Raw genomic sequence first — 19,475 nt, 5'->3', positions numbered from 1 at the left:
GCTGAGGAAGATACTAAACATTTAATGGAAGGACAATAAGAAATGTGAAAATAAAGGAACAGATAGAGCAGGAGATGTTGGACAATATCATCAAAAAAAGAAGACTCAGGTGGCTGGGACATGTACACCCTGTGGAAGATGGGAGATTTGCTAAGCAAGCACTGACTGGATACTCAAAGGAGGAAAAAGAAAGTGAGGAAGGCCAAGGAAGAACTGGCAGAAGAGTGATAGAGGATACTGAATGTACTGGCATCGCCTGGGATGCACCACATTTCAGTAAGAAGTGAAAATGAGTCCCCAGTGCACAGCTGTCCCATCACAGAAGGTGGCAAATGATTTTGTACAACTCAGGAGGGACACAGGACTGCAGGGCATGCCGCAAGTCAAGACTGAGGTGCATTGGCACAGTTGAGCAACAGAGGCTAGAACTGGAACAGTGGCATGTGACAAAGGACTGAGGCCTGTGGAGTGTCCTGGCTGGGAATGGCAGGGCTCCAGGAGAGGATTCTCTGCCTTCTCTCTCCCAGTCATGCATGAATTCACACACCTCACTTACTACTCTGCAGCTGCACACTCACTGTCACATACTCCACCTACCCCAGCTGATGGACCCTGGAACAGCATGGTCTGCTCCTTCAGGGGTCTGGGGCCAACCAGCCCTGCTGGAGTGTCAGACCCCACTTTGAAGGAGTCAGGTGATGCCCATAAATGGCTGAGAGAGTTGAGGAGGAAGGTTGGCCCCTGTGAGAAAGGGGAGCTGAATGAAAGGATCCTGTAATCTGTGCCAGTCAGGGGAATAGTTTTGGTTTGGGTTCCTTTGCTAGTTTTGTGTGTGAATTAATAAACTGTGCCCTGAGGGATGGGCCTGAAAGACACTGGTGTGGTTAATCCTTCCTGGGCTGGGGAAACAGGCCAGCAGCACTACTGACCCTGTCTGTGCAACCATCAGTGTCATCTCACTCGTAACCTCCCCTGTGCTGAGTGTCTCCGGGGGTCAAGGGATGGGAGAAGTACAACAGTAAATAAAAAGTCCCCAAACCAAGTAGAGTTGAAGAAGTTTGGTGAGTTCTCCCTGCTCTTTTGATGGTTCAAAGCAGCACTTTACAGCAAAGCCCATCTGCTGTTCTTCCTACAGCCAGAACAGCAAATGGTTGCACCAATGGTATAATTACAGCCCTGAGGAATTCATTTATTCTTCCCTGAAGCTGTCTGCTGGCACCACCTCATCTAATTGAGCACAATTATATACTAGCATCACTTGCAATTCTCTGTAAGCACAAAATGCACAGCTGGAACTGCTGTCATATAGGGAAAAGGAGGGAAATAAAGGTGTCAAGGAGAAAAGTATGGAATGAGAGACTGGATGGGCCAGCCATCTGCCGAAGTCAGTCAAAGGCAGTTTGCTCATCCATCCATTCCTCCGTGTTGCAGACTATGGGCAGTAATAAATGGGAGACATCACACAGGAATGGAAATAAATGTAAAGTTCAGATTACTAGGGCAAACCAGTGGAAGGTGTGAATAAATGGAATCACATTTCCCCAAATGACTCAATGGTCAGTGAAAGAGCTCCTGGAGTGTGAACTATGAGCCTCTAGGTCCCACCCCGTTCTTTATGGGATTCCTTTATTCATTCATCCTTTCTTTCACCTCCAACCCCTGCTTTTATGACTGTAGTCGGAGACAAATTCAAACTCAATAGAAATGAATGTGTAGCACTAATTACTCCTCTCCAATGCTCTGGTGCAATTCCTTTGAACTTGACTGTGGTACCAGCTGGTTAATGCTGCCGTAGAGTATTAATGTTCTAGAATCAGAGTACTCCAGTGTCAGACAGGGCGAAGGCTCCCCTTGTCTTGGAGTAATGGAATCTGCTTTGGTGTCAGTTGGGCCGAGGATTATCTTAGTATGGGAATACATCTAGCATAAAAAATCTTGAACAGGTTTCTATTTGTTCATTTTGCATAGACTCCGCATCTCCTCTGCTGTGCACTTCTCCATCCTTCCATTCTCCATCTCCACCACTCCTCTCATATACTCTCTCCAGGGATAAGCAGCACTCAGGGGCTAAATAGTCAATGATGTTTTATTGCTTGATTAGTGCAGGGTAGAGATATTTCTTCAAACCACAGCTGAACTGGCTGACTACAGACTACATTAGCCAAATTCAGACCCATGTAAGACAGGGAACTGCAGCCTGCTTGAACCAAGTCTGAATTTCATCCCATCAGTCAAACTGGAACTGCGGCTACAGCTCCTGGAAATATTTACATTATATATAAGTTCAGAGACAGCCTCAAGCGACTGCAAGAGCATAGTTCACTTGACAGGCTCTCCTGATGCCATAAATGGCAAAAAAGCAGACCATTTAATGGATGGATTGACTATTTATAGTTGTGTGGACTGCATGTGATTCATTTCCTGGAACAAAGACCTGAGGCAAGAATACCCTTGAATAGGAGTATACTGGAGGGCTTATTAGGACACATACCCAGTCACAAAGGGAACTGCTGCCCCAACCCAAAGGTCTTGCCTTCAGCATGTAGTTTTTGAGGGGACTCTTCCAGGACTTAGTAGCAGCCAGAGCCAGGCAGAATGCAATAACTCCCACGTAGCTCAATCTTTTTTTCAGCATTCCTCCTATTTTCATGCTTGGGCCTCCACCAAACAGACCACCAGACTGATGTATAGTGCTAAACTGGATGGTTGTTTTGTGCTGTGAGCAAACATTCGCTGAAATCAGCAAACATTTAATTTGTAAGCCTAAATAGGATTTAAACCTTGCACACCAACAGGAAAGTCTTGCACACTAAGCGCATTGCTACTTATTCCCACTTCAGAGAATCATATCGAACAGAATACATAGACTAGGATATTCCTGCCAAGTGGGAGTTGCTTTGTTTCTAATTCCTGGCTGTACATTATAAGTGCTGCAGGTAGCACTGCAATAGTTAAGGCTGGCCAACTCCTTCCACTATAATACTCTGTTTTCAGTTGCTTATAATATATATATATTTCATCTTTTTACTTTATCAGATTAAAAAAATAACAAGAGCTAATGAGGAAAAAACACTGTGAAAATAGTGTGATAAGAAGTGTAGTCTTAGTTGTGGTTTCTAGTGTTACTTTTGTTCACAGTCTGAGGAAAATCTTGTAGCCTACAAGTTGCTTCTAACCTGACTGCCTCTTCAGACTGTATTGTATTAACCACTTTAGTGGTAGTTCAAACTCCTACGCTCGCTTCGGAAACACGACAAATTTTTCCCGCTCCCTTTCTCTAAGTGAAACTTTGATGCTGCCTCTAGACTTTCTCAAGTTATGATGTTACTGATGTAAAAATAAAATAAAGTCTGGGTGGATTGTACAGCTTGTTTTCAAAACACATCCTCAGAAATATCAGCTTGACTTAGGGATTCTAAGCATGTAAATGTGGCGACATGCCCCCAAAATAGGAACACTAGATAGAGACAGTGGTGTGTGTGAATTTATATTCACTTTAAGCCATTCTTACAGTTAGGCAGACAATCTACTCTGTAGCCATCATCTTACCAGGTAAGCTGCAAACAGCCATGCAAAATAGGAAATGCATAACATGAAGCAGCATGAACGTGGGACGAGCGTCGTTTGGTCACAGGATGAAAGCCGTGGGCTGCATTTGACTGACACAACCATTTTGTTTTTTTAAGATGATGGCCAAGCAGAATTTTATTTAAAAATTAAAATCAAAGAGTATGTATGTGAATAAAAGAAAGTTGTCTCACTGTACATTTTTAAAGCTTCCTGAAATAGGACCAGCTCCCATCTAAATTAAGTAGACAGTGTTCCCCTGGAAAGCCTCAGTCAGAGCAGAAAAGTTGGAGCTAGTGAGTGTACAAATAACTGCTGCCCCACTCCTCAGACTGACTTTCAGGGATTTTCAAGGTGACATCCCTGGAAAACTCCCAGGACTCTGTAACTTTAGGTTAAGAGCATTTTCACTCTCTCTCCTACTTGGTTCTGACGCAGTCTCTTGATACAGGGAGAGAAACTGGACGGATTTATATCATCTCTCCTCTGAGCAAAAGAATTCTGGCGTATCTCTGTATAGGCCAGTGCAAGCAAACAAGACACACACACCCATACCACACACCCACAACTTCCAAACATCATTTACAGCATTGATTCCAGTAAGCAAAGAGTCAGAGGATCCAGTCTGAGTAAGTCCTCAGACTCTCAATGACTCCTCTGTTTTGACCCAGCTTTGAGATGAGTTGAACTTGGATCTCCCTAGCTGCCAGCCATCTAGAGGGCTGGATGGTAATATGTATGTATAGGAGAGTAATATAGAGAAGGAGTACATAGGTGGGCATATATGTGGATGGGATGAATTGAGTGGGAATGTACAAGTTGTCTGGATGCTGCCACACAGCAGTGGCCTTGCATAAAGGATGATCAAAGGCAATCTTGTTAGTAGAGATAGAATATCAGGGTTGGAAGGGACCTCAGGAGGTCATCTAGTCCAACTCCCTGCTCAAAGCAGGACCAATCCTCAGACAGACTTTTGCTCTAAATGGACCTCTCAAGGATTGAACTCACAACTCTGGGTTTAGCAGGCCAATGCACAAAACACTAAGCTATCCCCCCTCAATATATGAGTGACAGCATATGTGCACCCAGGGTTGAGAGCACAGCAGATGTCTGATACGGGCAGACTTTTGTCACTTTTAAATTGCTATTAGCAAGCTCAGAAAAAGAAACTGAACCTTTAAAACTCCTTCTTCCCTCCCTATCTTCCCCGCACCAGTCTGACTTCCTCTTTCTATGCTGCTAATTTTCTTAAAGCTTAACAATTCTCGTGAGTTCTAGGTTCTCTGTCATCTGGGGAAGTTCAGGTTTTTTGTTTCTTTCATTGTTTTTGGCTTTGTTTTCAAATAAAAGTAGTTCATGCAAGGCCACAAAAGAGAAGAATGGACCATTGCTTCCTCTTTGTTCTCTGCAGTACTCTGAAGGGCAGAAGCAAACTATTGAGAGAATATTAACTGCTCTACAAGTCACTCATGTTGCAGTCTATTTATTTATACATTTTGTAACGAGATTTTTTTAAAAGCTACTAATTCCTTGATATTGCTTGCCTTGTTCTTCTCATCTGCTCATTTTCCTATCATCCACTACAGGCTAACAGCTGTTTCCCTCTCTTTTAATATTTGTTCCATTATTTTGCTAGGGTAAATATATCAAATATTATTATTTGCATTATGGTAACAGCTAGAGGCCCCTGTTGAGATCAGAGCCCCGCTGTGCTAGAACCATATGTGTACACAACAAAAGACAGTCTATGCCCCACAGACCTTACACGTTGTGTAAGGATAGATGAGACAGGAAGACTACTTTGAATAGGTTTTCCACAGCCCTGGACACTGCAGCAGCCATTGTTAAAAGAAAAATTCAAGTGAGAGAAGAGGGCGTGTTCTGGCTTTTATTTCACAGATGGCTGTTGAGGCCCAGAGAGATTGGGATTTATTCAAAGTCAGGCAGGAAGTCTGGGGCAGAGCTTGGGATCGAATCCTGATCTCCTGAGGCCCAGTCCAATATCCATGTCTTTTCTTCTATCAATGTACAATAATTAGCTGCTTTAAAACTCCATGGTAGCGGTTTTCACATCCTGTACCTTGGTACACGGTCTGTGCAATTGTCAGCAGACAATTTCTGTTGAAACTTAAGATGATTTGAGCAATTAGTTTTTGAGATCCATAACTCAGACAATCAATTTTTAATCCTGTTTTTAAAAATGTCTAACCTTTCTTTTTTTCTGGGCCACATCTTATCTCAGAAATAGCTTCTCCTAGAAACTTCAGATGAAGTTTACTCAGAAGCTTTGGGCAAGGTCTAGTGTGCAGGACCAAATCTGACACAGGGAAAGACATATTTGTCAGCTATTCACTGGCAAAGTAAGGACTGTCAGCATGAGGTGTCAGGCTCCAACAGAATGTAAAGGCCTATCAGTTGACTGGTGCAGACTTCAGCTTTCTTTGTTGTTTTTCAATAAGTTTCTAACCCTTCTCCTTGTGGAGAGAGCCTTCCAAGTGGAAATTCTTTGCTTGGGAGTTCTGTAATGAATTCCTCTGAAACAGCAGAGATGGCCATGGCAGGAGATGAGACACTGGATGGGGTGGGTCAATGCTTTGAGGTGGTACTGAGCATTCTCCCTCTCTCAGGCGCTTGGCTGGCTGGCTGGCCGGTTCTTGGTCACATGCTCAGGGTCTAACTTGATCGCCTTATGTGGGGTCAAAAAGAAATCCACCCCACCCCACCCCCGGTCAGACTGGCAGAGACCTTGGGCTCTTTTCACCAGACTCTGCAGCATGTTACTTGCCAAGATTATCTGGGTATATCTTGATTGTTTCCCTGCCATTTTGAAAGCCTCAGGCACTGATGCACCTTGGTCCACCCTATTCTCTGCCTATGGGACATAATTGTCTATTCTCCTGGTGGCAGTAATACTTTGATCTAATATCAGTTGCTGGGTTAGTGTGTGGCTGCTGAGTGGGGTTGGCGGCCTGTGCTATACAGGAGGTCAGACTAGAGGATCTAATGGTCCTTTCAGGCATTAAACTCTATGATGGTAAAAGAACAGAAAAATTCTGGCTCACTCCTTCTTGTTAGCTATGGTCTTGCCCAGGCTCCTCACTCACTCATTACTGACATCTTCTCCTTCCAGGTGCACCCCATGCCAGGCCAAAGATGACAGGCACCATCAGAGTCTTTATTACCCACCCACTCCTCTCTGATAGCTGCTCTTTTCTTTAGTGGTTATGCTAGCAGTACTACCAGGAGAAACTGTCCACTGCTCTCTCCTACTTCACTACATGAGCAGACCAGCCCCTCCCTTGTCCTTACAAAGACTGCAGACTTCTTAAAGGCCTATGGAAAAAGCTGACAAAAGAACATTACAAGTCCCACTCTCAGCAGCTTTAAATTTGCAGTGGAAATCCCCTCCCAACAGGATTGAAGAAGGTCTTAGAGACATGTCAGGAAAGAAAAATTAAATAGTTTCCTGTCTTGGTTAAGCTCCCAAATCCTATCAACTGCTGTTTGAAGAGAAAGTTGAGATTACCCTGCAGAGAGAAAGAGGGAGCACACATCGCAAGGTTCCTCAGAACTAAAATAATCCAATTATACCTTTCATACCGCAAGAAATGAAGCTCACAAATAAAACCATGAACCAACCATATTCCATAATAGCATCTGACTCTTTGCAGCTTTCCCAGAAAATTGCATGGGCACTCTGTGGCTCACTCCTTAGCCCACCTCCTCCCTTCCTCCTGGAGGTAAAATCCCATTGACTTCAGTGCCTAAGTAAGGACTCCAGAATTTCTCTGGGGGTGTGTGTGTGTAAAGAGAGAGAGAATGCACAAGGGTTATACTTAATTTTAAAATAGATGCCAGTGGTTTTCTTCTTAGCCTGTTTACTCACTGGGGTTCGTGGGAGGTCAAGCTGGGGACTTGCTTATTTATTTTCCTCACTTTGCCCCCCCGTCCTCCTCCAGATCACTCTGGACAGGTTTTCCACTGCCCTGTTAAACTGACTAAGTGTGCTGGGTACAGGAGCATCCACGCAGAAAAGAAAAGCAAGTGAGATGAGCATTTGTAAGAAAAGAGGCTGCATTCTAGCTCCCAACACAGCACAGACTGGGGAAACAGGGAAAAGTGCTGGTAGATGCCAGCAGATCTGTACTGGCATTTTTATAACAATCTTTTTATGTATTTACTTGAAAATATAGCATACAGATGGACTTTCTAGGCCCATTATTTATTATTGTGTCTGCCTTGAAATAGGAACTGATTGCTTTGATAACCAGAATGAGATTTGTTTTTCTATCATGCCTTTTACACTCATGGAATCCCAAAAGGCTTTACTAAGCAATGACTTAGACGTGAGGGACTTCATTAATAACGGTAGTGGTGCCATGACTCTGTAGTTCAGATGGATCACTCTGTGTTCTCTTTCCTCTACAGCAGAAGTACGCCAGTCTGATAAGGTGCTGTGCTATGGCAGGATGCTGGCCCTTTCTCAGTTGATAACAGACCTGGGCTACCAGGGCTCGCACTAACACTCTAAAACAAGCTGTGTAGACAGCGCTGTGAAGTTGCAACTGGGGCTGGAGCTGGGACTCTGAAGACTAAGGAAGGGGATGGGTTTCCAAGCCCTGCCTCCAGCCCAAGACACAAGTTCAAAGTGCTGTCTATATAGCTATTTTTAGAGCACTAGTGCGAGCCCCACTAAGTCTGTCAACCTGGGCTGGCAGGCTTGCTCCAAAATGCCGTGCTGACATACCTAGGGTGCACAGCTGAGATGGGGAACTGTCTCTCCTTTCTTTCTCTAGCAGTTTTGCTTTCTCTAGCAAATCTGTTTGGCTTGTCATCTGCCCCCCGTTTATGGTTGCCTCCACTGGGCTTTTTGCCAAAAAAAGTCTGTTGAAATGAAGCAGAACCCTGTTATAGTTTGCTGGATCTGACTATAAGTGAAATGTGCCTCACTGGATATTTTTGCTGCTTCCAAAAATACTCCCTTGACTCAACCACAGCTAAATGAAGATGGACTTTTCAGGGAACGACATCAACACTAGACAGAGGGCTTGTTCCAGGTCGCATTTTGATAGCTGCTCTCCAATCGTCCATCCTGCTCATGGCTCCGTAAATACCTTCCAACTGGTGTAAAGGAGGCAGCCCTTAGCAGATTGCACTTCGGTTATATCTTCATCAGCATTACCAATTAACTCAAGTTAGCAAACACATTTGTGCATGTCAGCCTGGAAACCACAGATGTTTGTGGTTTATCCTAGAACAAATGTTTGTGTCCTGGAACAAAGGTTTAGGGAGCGTCCAGACTGTTAGCTAATTTAAGCTAACTGATATAATCAACCAATTGGAGTTAAAAATCCTCTGGTGTAGACACACACTATGTTATAACCCTGGTATAAAGTGGAACCAAAAATGTAGTGACCAAGTACTTCACGTTCAGGAAGCTCTGACAAAGAACTGCAATTGTGGAAGAGATCACGTCTCAAATCCACTCCAGAACAAAGGAAACACTAAAACACAGTGTGCCCTACCAGCTCATTATATGCATTGCCCATGTCATTTCATGTTATAACATTACAAGTCCAGGGAATGTAATTATGCCCTCAGAAACCCTTTACTCAGAAGGAATAGGAGTAAGGGGAGCTGGGAAACAATTTTAACAGGAGAAAAATTGATGAGGGAGACTGAGAGTTAAGGGCTTTGGTTTCCCGTGGTTTTACAAATATGAAAAGCTAGACCCTACCTCACCCCTTCAGTGCTCTGGACACAATCAATCTAAGGGTTCTGCAATCAGATAGCTTTTAAGCAGGAGAAATGAAAACCACACAAGTAACAGAGAATGTAACTCCCTGCAACTGTGAGGTCTTTGTGGGGCAGACGGAGCAGCAGGGATGGACTGGGAATGAGATGGCGAGTTGTTTGGGAGTCTTGATGAACATTTCAATTTCTACTCTTCTATCTAGTAGAAAGCAAGGGTAGCAGGAGGCTGCCTCTCCTGACCACCTCTTGGGCCATATACCCCTGAAGAAATAATCCAGGTATGTGATTTCTCTAAAAGGGCATGATACAGGAAATGGTTTGGAAAGGGGAAAGAGCGATTTAGTATATAATTTACTAGTTATTCTGTAGACTACTTAGTAAGAGAGATCATCTTCTGGACCCATCTCTGCTCCCAGCCCAACCAAGAAGGGTTAAGGGGGGCACTGCTACACCATGAGCAGGCCTGAGAACTACTGGCTTACACCCCAGCATATGTGCAGGTAAAGAGGGAATGAGTTGTGCCTGGCTGCTGCTGTTTCTCTATAGCACAAGATATAACGTTGACTGGTGTGTGTACACTCTTCCCGCTCTGTCCCAGAACACATTTAGAACAAATATATGTCTTTGTCTCAGTAAGTTCTTTCTCAAGGATATGTATTCTATGTATTGCTTTCAAACTCTCCCACAACTCAGGTTCCCTCTCTCCCACTCTGGGAAAATGCCCTTCTAGACAATCGCCCAGCTTCTATAGGAATGGAATGTCCTTTTCTATTTCTCATAATCCCCCTGACCCATTCCTGCATTGAGCAAACATAGAAACTGCTGAGCACTGTGCCTGTTCAACAGGCTAATCTGAAACCTGCATTTGCTCCAGTTTTATTGTGTAAACAAAGCAGTATGTTACCCTGATCCCACTATCCAAGCTCCTGCAGATAGGATAGGAAGCAAGAAGCAGTGTTAAGAAACAGAGAATTTCAGCTAGTAAATAAATCTGTTGTTGTGCTCCTGGGGAATTGGAATGAATATCCCAGAATGCAGCTGTGTGCATATAGCACATTTTCAGGAAACATAGTGTCCCCCCAAAGCAACAAGTCAGGTGTGTATGTTACTGACTAACATCATTATCTCTTCATCACCCTGCTCTGGACCCATAAATCACTCCAGTTCCTAGTGGAAAAGGACAAGTAATGCAAAAAGGGACTTAGATCCCTTGGGGAAATGAGGTAAGTCAAGATGAAATCCTGTGGTTTATACATATAGGGATCTATTCTCCCACTGATGAATGAGGGATTTATGTGGATAAGACCTCTGACTAGTAACAGGAATTATCCACAGAAAGCCTCACGTGCTCTGACAGAAGAATACACCTATGTGTCTGTTTCTCCATCTTGGAGTTTGGCTACAGCAATCAGTTAAGTCAACAGGAGTCAGTGCTTCCGATCACCATGGCTGAAGTCTAAAATGGAGGAATTAGCATAATTTGCGGTGGACCTGCCAATGCCAACTCTGCATCAGAACTCTCTGGATGGAACTTTCAGACATGGACTGGTGCTCAGCCCCAGTCTGCACCAGCGAGAAAGAGAAGTAAGTGAGGAGAATTTTCCATAGCTCTGAGCAAGAAAACAGGGTTGACAAGAAAAATGATGCAATTCCAAGATACTTATGAGTAAATCCCCTTTTCTAGAGCCAGACACATTGCTCTTTTTGGACAGAAACTCACAGTTAGAGCTGGACTGTCTGTCCTTAATTTTTAACAAAGTAACCAAAAGAACTACATCAGTGTTTTTCAAACTTTTGTATGGTGACCCCTTTCATACAGCAAACTCATGAGTGCAACCCCCCTTATAAATTAAAAACACTTTTTTTTGTATTTAACACTATTATAAATGCTGGAGGCAAAGCGGGGTTTGGAGGTGGAGGCTGACAGCTTGCAACCCCCCCATGTAATAACCTTGCGACCCCTCTGAGGGGTCACTACCCCCAGTTTGAGAACCCCTGAACTACATTGTGTGGGAGGTTCTTGGGCTAACAAGATCTTCTCTTGTGAAGAACTGCATTCAGATCTAGCTAACTCCAATAGTGAAATGGAAATCCCCAGTGGACATTTGTCTACAAAACCAAGATGTGGTTTAGGGCAGCTTACATTCTATGCCCATGAGAAGTCCAGGAATTATCAGAGGGTGCTGCATGCCCTACCTGAGGTGGATTGTCTGAGGCAGACTGTCAAAGCTGTCTATAGTAGCCAGGACCAGGAAAGATGCAACTAAAGACTGAAGTGAATTGGCAGAGGTGGGTGAGCCCATGGTAGAAACTGAAGAAAGTAAAGAGTTAAGCGGGAAAATACAATGTTTTAGCTATCAATATTAAATAGGAATCGCATCTGCAGCTACCCTAGCTACGATATAGTTACAAAGATCACCAATTTTTCTGCTGAGATTAGGAAGAAATCCCTTCTCCCTCTCCCTGTATAACACTATATGATGCATTAAGGAGGTTTTACACCTTCCTCTAAAGCATCTGCCCATTGCCAAAAAAAGGATATTACACTACTGTAGCTGAATGGACTGCTAGGTTAGTGATCTAGCTGCACTTCCTTGTTCTTCATGTCATGGAAAAAGAAACCATACTTAGCACCGGTCTCTTTGTTTCCACCTACCTGGATGTGTGGATCTTCCTTAATTCCTTAACTGGCCAGATCCTCAGCTGGTGTAACTAGCATAGCTCTGTGCTGACCCAGCATATTTAAGACAAGCATTTTAGCCTGGGCTCTGAACTGCCTTTCACTCCCAGCAATGCTGCTTCATTTTAAATCTGCTGGCAATTTACATTCTGGAAGGAGGTTCCATGAATCATTCCCTAAAACTTCCATCTGAACAGGCCGCGTTGCACAGCACACACACAAGTTTTCCCGGATAGTATCCCAAAGTTGGAAGGACAATTAATGCAATGACTCTTGCCCGGCGCGGGTTGCAACCACTGCTCCTGGCTTTGCAGGAGAGCCTGACCCTCCAAATCGCAGCCTGGCTTTGGGGTGAACGGCTATTTATCTTCTCCTCTTTCTGTTTCATGCAGCTTATTCCTTTTTGCAGCGTGGCCTTTGCAAAGCCAAAATCCGGCTAGTTGCTCCCCGGACCCACCGTGTCTAGCTTGCTCTTGGGCTCTGTCCTCTCCCTTCCTTCTGGCCGTCTGGTCCGTCCCTAGGGGGACGCTAGGAGCACGCGGAGCGCCGCGGGACTTACAGACAGAGCAGGGGCCGCGCGCCCCCCGGATTGCCCCCAGCCGGCGCAGCCCGGCTCTCCCCGGCCCACCGCGCCCGGCCTGTGCTCGCTCTTGTCAAGACCCTTGGGCGTGTCTGGAGGGGGGGTGCAAGGGGCCCAGCCGCGCTCCTCGGGACACGTTTCCTGCCCTGCTCAGGGCGCAGGGTACCGGCTGGGGCTGAGCGCGCCGCGGGCATCAACGCACGGAGGGTCCCCCCGCCCCGCCAAGGAACAAAAGCGGCGGCGCCGGGACCGTGCACGCGACCGGTTGCCTTACCCGGCTCGCTCCTCCGGGGATGGCCGCAGGGAGCTCTGCCCCGCGGGACGGGCTGCGGCCAGGGCACCATCCGCGCTCGCTCCTGCAGCGGCGCAGCGCCTGCTCCGGGGAAAGCGCCGCCGCTCCCCGTGCCAGGCTGGGGTTCGCTGCCCCCGCAGCCGGCGGCCGGGCTCTCGCCCCTGGCAGGCACTGGGCTGGGGACCGGGCGGCTGCAATGGACGGGGGGGTCGGGCCGGTTTCAGAGCAGCCCCCGGGGGCGGAGGGGTGAGCTGGCCTCCCCCCGGCACCGGCACACGCGCCTCACGCCGCCGCCTGCACCCCGGCCGCTCGGAAAGTCGCTGCTGGGCCGGAGGTAGCGGGCGAGCCCGCGACGAGCGGCGCAGGAGAGTTCTCAAGTGAGCCAAAGTCACCAGCGGGTCCCCCTGCGGCGGGCTAGGGGAGGAGACGGGGGAAGGGAGCGCCGCCTGCCCCGCCCCCTCGCCTCGCCGCTCCGCTCCGCTCCGCTCCCCCCCTCCTGGGAGCAGCCCGCTAACAAGGACCCTTCTGTTGGCTTTGTTCGAGACACTCCGCGCAACGCCGCCCTTCGCGTCTCCGCCGCTTGCCGGCTCTCGGGGAGGTCCTGCGCTTGGTGCTTGCCAGGCGGAAAGCTGCGCTCCGCGCTGGCAGAGGTGGCCGAGTGCGCGTCTGGCCAGACAGGCAGGGGGTGCAGTGGCTGCAGGAAAGGAAACGTGGGGGGAGGAGGGGACGACAAGGGGGGTGGGGAGGATGGAGCGAAAGGACAGGACAGACTCCATCTGGGTTATCTCCGCACTTCTGATTTCATTATCCCTCCCCTCTGCAAGCGAGGAAATAATTTAGGAGGAAATCGCACGTCGATGAGAGCCAAATCTCTGAAGTCACTCGGATCGTGACTTCCCACTGTAGCAGAACAGATTTCAAGCTCCTTTTCAATCTGAATATTCCAAGGCCGTTGTCTACCCCATTTGTTGCAATTGTATCAATGGTAATTTTGCGCACAGGTTATGGGTGGGATTTGACGCCCTTCTCTCTGTAGCATGCACAAAGGGAAAGAGGTTACATAGAAGTAAAAGGGGGAAATTGTCGTCTCTCTTTTTTTAAGGAAAGTGCATTTGTGACTAAACAGTTTCCATATTAGTGTGGCTGGGTTTTATTTCGTATTTTCATTATTGTGTATTTTCTGTTGCTCCAGGGCTCTTTTGATTATAGATGATGGACTGAATTGTAGCCCTTCTTGCTCAACTTTTGGCAATTCATGGTAATAATGCTTCCACTGTTTCCATTCCAGAGCAAGAGGATCAGATACAGTACTGTGAAAGTTCTTTTTTTCCAGTGGAGTGCAGGGTGTTAGATCAGCAACTGCTCTTGGAAGAGGACACTTCCTTGCACTCAGGTGTGGTTTTAGTCTAATACCTGGATGGAGCAGATGCAGGATGCAGATCTGAATTTCAGACATCCCGGAGTTGATGGACATTTAGAGACAGAGTTTAGATTCAGGGCCATTTTTAGTTGTTACTGATGTGGTGACCCAAATCCTGTAGTTATTAAAAATATCTTGCATTGTCACATTATACTCCTAGCACTATAAGGTATATTCACCCCATTTATTGAAAGACTTAAGGGGATAACACTAATAGGTATATAACCATGTATGCACAACTTTAATTCCACTTGAGCATTCAGATTACATTATAAACCACAAAGCAGCATTCAGATCACCAGTACCTGTGTGAGATGGAATTTGTTTGTGTGACACTGCAGCAAGTCAGTTATTCTGGAACAGCTGGGTGTATGCCAAAGATTCAGCAAACACATGAGCCTCAGATCCTTGTATTTTTTTGTAAAAACCCTCCAGAGATTGTAAACTTGCTGCCACTCTCCCCTCCTTTTACTGTAAACTCAGTCTGCAAGCTCACAATGAGGTGAGATCCTCACATAAATAAATAAATAAACCACATGGAAAACTGCTCCACCAGGAGGTCAGGAAATTCAATTTATCTCCCTAGCTCCTATTTAAATTGGCTTCTGGCTCCAAATGCAGAAGCTAAGCAAGCTGCTGAAACATATTGTATGGTAATGTTTTTTCTGAAATCGCTGCATCAGTTTCTCACTGTAAATGAGATTGTATGAGACTTTATGTGGGTGTTAATTCATATGCAGCTTTATATGCGTACACTGCTTTGTATATGTTCACAGTTATGCACATGGAATGTGTGTGTATGTGTGAGCATATCTTTTTGGGGGAGGTGTATACATAAACGAGTTTGTAACTGCATATGTATGTGTGCACGAGTAGTATGCAAGTGTGTGTATTTGTGCAAGTGTGTATGTGAATGTGTGGTTTTGGTTTTGGTATATATATATGTGTGATAAATAGCACAGACATGATACATTTTAGTTATCATTCACTTAGGGCTGCATTACCTGCCGTCTGCCCACTAATCTATCTTCCCCAGGACTTATTCTAACATCCAACCCCTTGAACAGTTGCTAATAACTTCTTTTTTTTTTAAATCCATGTGCCACAAGAATGTTCTCTGCTTCCTCCACGCAAAGTACTCCAGCCTGAGGCCTAGGACAGGCTACATTAAGTCCTGAGCCAGTGACAGCTTTTCTGTACATAAAAATGTTGCAGCCCCACAGGGAGAAAGAGAGATTCCCAGCTTACTAATGGGGGTACAGCACTCATTTCTAGCCTTGCAGAGCCACAAAGTATCAGACTTTAAAGCTGCAATGTTTTTCTGTATAAAAAAGGCATTTTTAGATCTTGTTTAACGAGCTCCCTCTGAACCCTGTATGATTGGACCCATGGTAAATAAGGCATCTGGCTTTATAGAGAGAGGGATACAACATATAGTCCCAGTAAAAAATTTAAGCACTCTTTAACATTCCTAAAATATTTTTTCTGTAACACACATGGCATATGCAGAATGCATGTACCTAATAGCGTGGTGCGGAATGAAGGTTTTACTGGCATTCATTTGGGATGAACAGCATAATTTACTAGTGGCTTTGCTACTCCTGGGTAGGGCACCCATCCCAAACTCAGGCTGATAAAATCTATGTTTGTGTGTATGTGTGTTTAATGTAAGCATGTGTGCCTTTAGGAACAGTGTGCACTATGAAGGTGTCTTTAGGTATGTGTTTAGGTTTGTGTGTTTCTACATGGAGGTATACACGGATGTCTGCATAGATGGTTGGTGAGTGCATACATATGAATGTGCGAGTGTGTATATGACAAGCCTCAGCATACTGCGTGTCAGGTTACAGTCTCCACCTATCAGTGCTAGTTGGTTATTAGCAGCTCACTAGCCTTGTCTTCCACAAAAAAGGCTGTTTAATGGATTCAGGTAATGGGGAGCATGTTAGGGAAATGGTTTGTTGTATTAGATGGAAAGCATCAAGATATTTCCACATCCTCTAACAACCACCTGCTTCTTAGCTTGGCTTCTTTACCCTTCCAGTCTACATTACAGCCAGTGCTGTTTTCTTAGACCCTGCCTCTTCATTCATGTCACACCCACCTTGTTGGACCAGTGAACCTACTACTGGTTGTATTATTTTGCTTTCTTCATCTTCAGTTCAAACCAAGGAGCCAAAATGTTCGTATTGAATGACATTGCAGTTAGATATGGTGCACAAATAAAATTCTGGTACTGTAATGGTGTGGTTGGACACTATGCAGTCATCAGAGTCTTGTACAGACTGCTGGTGGGGAGGGTGAGAGAGACGGACTATATCTTTGTACGTTTATATTTAAAGAATGAAAGACATATGTGGTCTGATCTTGTAAGCCTTTTATGTATAGTGTTCCCATTGAAGCAAGTGGGAATTATACAGAAGGCTTGCAGGATTGGGTCTACGTAAATAATGAAATTAGATATATGTTAAAAATGATGGTTATCTGGATTGACTGCACACCATTGGAATTTATATGTGATTTCTAGACATAGTTAAACTTGCAGGATTTTTGAACTTCTCTCTTATTGTTTCCATTGTAACAAGGGGGGTATGTCGTATATGTTGTGGTTAAAGATTCTAATCAAAATATATATTTTTAAATTATTATAAATTTTAAATGAATGCAGAAGGAAGAGGGTCTGTAATTGGCCACGCATGTTATCTGAGAGTGATGGCCTGTGTAGGCTTTTAGTAGACTATCAACAGTAGTAGCAGTATATGTGGGGAGTTGAAGGAGAGCCAAAATCTTTTGGAGCTCAGGTTCTGTAAGGTCAGAATGCGTGCCCTTGCTTTATTTCACTTTTAAATCTGCATGATTCTTGCCAGATTTCAACTCACTTAATATGGAAATACTGAGAGCAAGCCTCTTCTCAATGTATTTTCAGTCACAAAAATAACAATTATCTTCCCATTTATAGAACCCTCCTTCTGAGGATCTTATAGTACTTTACAAACATGTATTAAGTCTAGTAATCCCTCCTGTGACATAACTTCCCCCATTTTACTGATGAGTAAACTGAAGCCCAGGAGGCTTAAGTGATTTTTCCAAAAAGTAGATTAGGGCTAGCACTGAGAAAAGAGCACAGGAGTTTGGATTTCTACTGTCCTATTCTAGCCACTACATCATACTCCTTTCCTAAACTACTCAGCCTTCAAATGAGAACAACAGCTCTCCACTCTGCTGGACAAGCCTTCAGTGTCCCTGACAAAGTGATCATCTTTCAGTTCCTGCAGGAACTCCGTTCTTGGAGTCTGGATTCAAACATAAAATCTCCCCAAAGCCCAGAAAGCAGGTTTACGGGCTTTATTTCCAGGCATCACACCTCCTTATCCCAGCTACGGTCCCTACTACATTCCAAAGCAATGCCCTCCAAGAATTACATCAGAAGAGAGGCAGGGGGAACAAGTTGTTACAGAAACCGGAATGCTTGGGTCTTGTGTGGGAAGGGACCCCAGCTGATTCCAATTATCTAGCTGGAGCTCTGGATACCTGCACTTGGTCCAAGCTGATGATGTGTCTGCAACATCACTCAGTTTTATTTTTAAAAGTGCTGGCTGTTTTTAAATTAACCCTTACCCAACTGGTATTTAATCCTATCCAAGCTACTGCATGAATTTGTCCAGATACAGGAACCTGTATTCCATACCGACTGCATAGGATAGCAGAACAGTTTATATACATCCGAATAGTCCTCACTCTGTACTTTCCTTAAAAGGCTTTTTGATGTTACATGATAGTACAGGGTTAATATACTGCATTTATAAATATTGTATACATAAAAATGCAGTATAGATTAAATTCAGTTCTTTCCTACTTTTTCATTCACTTTAAAGTCATAAGAACGGCCACACTGGGTCAGACCAATGGTCCATCTAGTCCAGTATCCTGTCTCTGACAGTGGTGAATGCCAGAACTTCAGGGTAGTGTACAGAACAGGGCAGTTGGAGTAATCCACCCAGCTTCCCTCCTGGCTTCTGTCACAGAAGTTTATGGTTGTCCTGAGCATGTGGTCACTTCTGGCTTTTATATTTATGGTGGATGGTAGTCTGGCTGTGGAGATAGTCACTTGGAAAAAGTCAGGCCAGATAGCTGGCATTTGGTAAGGAGCTATAGGACCTGTCACTAGTCCAAACTCAGCCCAAATCAGTAGTGACAGCAAATCATTTAGCATTTCATGCTGCTCAGTGGCTTGTTTATAATTAGTTGGTGATCTCCGTTCTTCTGCTAGTGGAGAGCTGTCCATATCACAGCTGTCTGCCTTATTGGCAGTTTCATCAAAGAGCTCAAAAAGTGAATGAAGACAGGAGGGAACTATTTTCTTGTCTTTAGGGGAGTTCTGTCCAGATCCGGAGTGAAGCAGGTTTGAAAACTTGCAGAGTAGGGTCATGCTCCATGGTTGCTCCCTGTAGTATACATTTTGGTGGGTAAATAGAGGATTTCAGAGCTGCCAGTTGAGTACTTTATGTTTTCAAGATATTCACTGCAAATTCATTGAATTTTTTTACTCCGTATCTGCTCCCTTGGTTTGCATCAATGGTTGACAGTTTAACAGCTCATCAGGAACATTGGAAAGCCATGTGACACAGAAGCAAACCCACCATGGCTGTGAGTCAGTCTGTGGGGAAAATTTAGCTAGGCTCAAAATTACATGGTTGAAAACAACCTGATGATTTAGGTGAGTAAAAATAACACTAACCCTGTGTTTCTTGAAAATTAATTTTGTAAGCAAGGTTTGCTTGTGTTTTCCATACACAACAGAATTTTTGGCATTCACACAGAAGGAAGTATAAGACTTATATATCATAGGCTCACAGCAGTTCAGAAGGATGGCTACCACACCAACCAAACATAGACGCATACAAAGTTCAGATGAAACAGTTCAGTGTTCCTCATGATGGACAAATGCAGCAAACATTTCAGAGTGGTGTATCAGAGTTTAGGACATGTTGGTGATGGAAAAAATAACTGGGACTAAATGATACAAATATGTCAATTTTCTTCTGAGTTATAGCCTTTCATAACATGCACTGAAAATTGAAATTCATTAGTGGCTTAACCAAGACATATCAGCTATACTGGATTTTCACAAGTTCAGCAGCAAAGAACTGATTACCACAAATCCATGTGCAAATGACCAGTT

General features: G+C 44.6%; 1 protein-coding gene across 2 annotated transcripts in view; it reads right to left on the bottom strand.

Moving 5' to 3' along the window:
- CHST3 (carbohydrate sulfotransferase 3) overlaps nucleotides 1–12,917 on the bottom strand; it is a 47,022-nt gene extending 34,105 nt beyond the window's left edge. The window contains exon 1 of one of the 2 annotated variants that reach the window (XM_030570502.1): nucleotides 12,856–12,917. The gene's annotated coding sequence lies outside the window, so the exon portion shown is untranslated. Of the gene's footprint in view, nucleotides 1–11,977; nucleotides 12,048–12,855 lie in introns of those variants that run through there. The other variant, XM_030570503.1, reaches the window with a different exon arrangement.
- Nucleotides 12,918–19,475: the final 6,558 nt, after the last annotated feature.

The sequence above is a fragment of the Gopherus evgoodei genome, chromosome 7 (assembly GCF_007399415.2).
Source record: "Gopherus evgoodei ecotype Sinaloan lineage chromosome 7, rGopEvg1_v1.p, whole genome shotgun sequence".
NCBI lineage: Eukaryota > Metazoa > Chordata > Testudines > Testudinidae > Gopherus > Gopherus evgoodei.
This window is presented reverse-complemented; position numbering and strand designations above follow the sequence as displayed.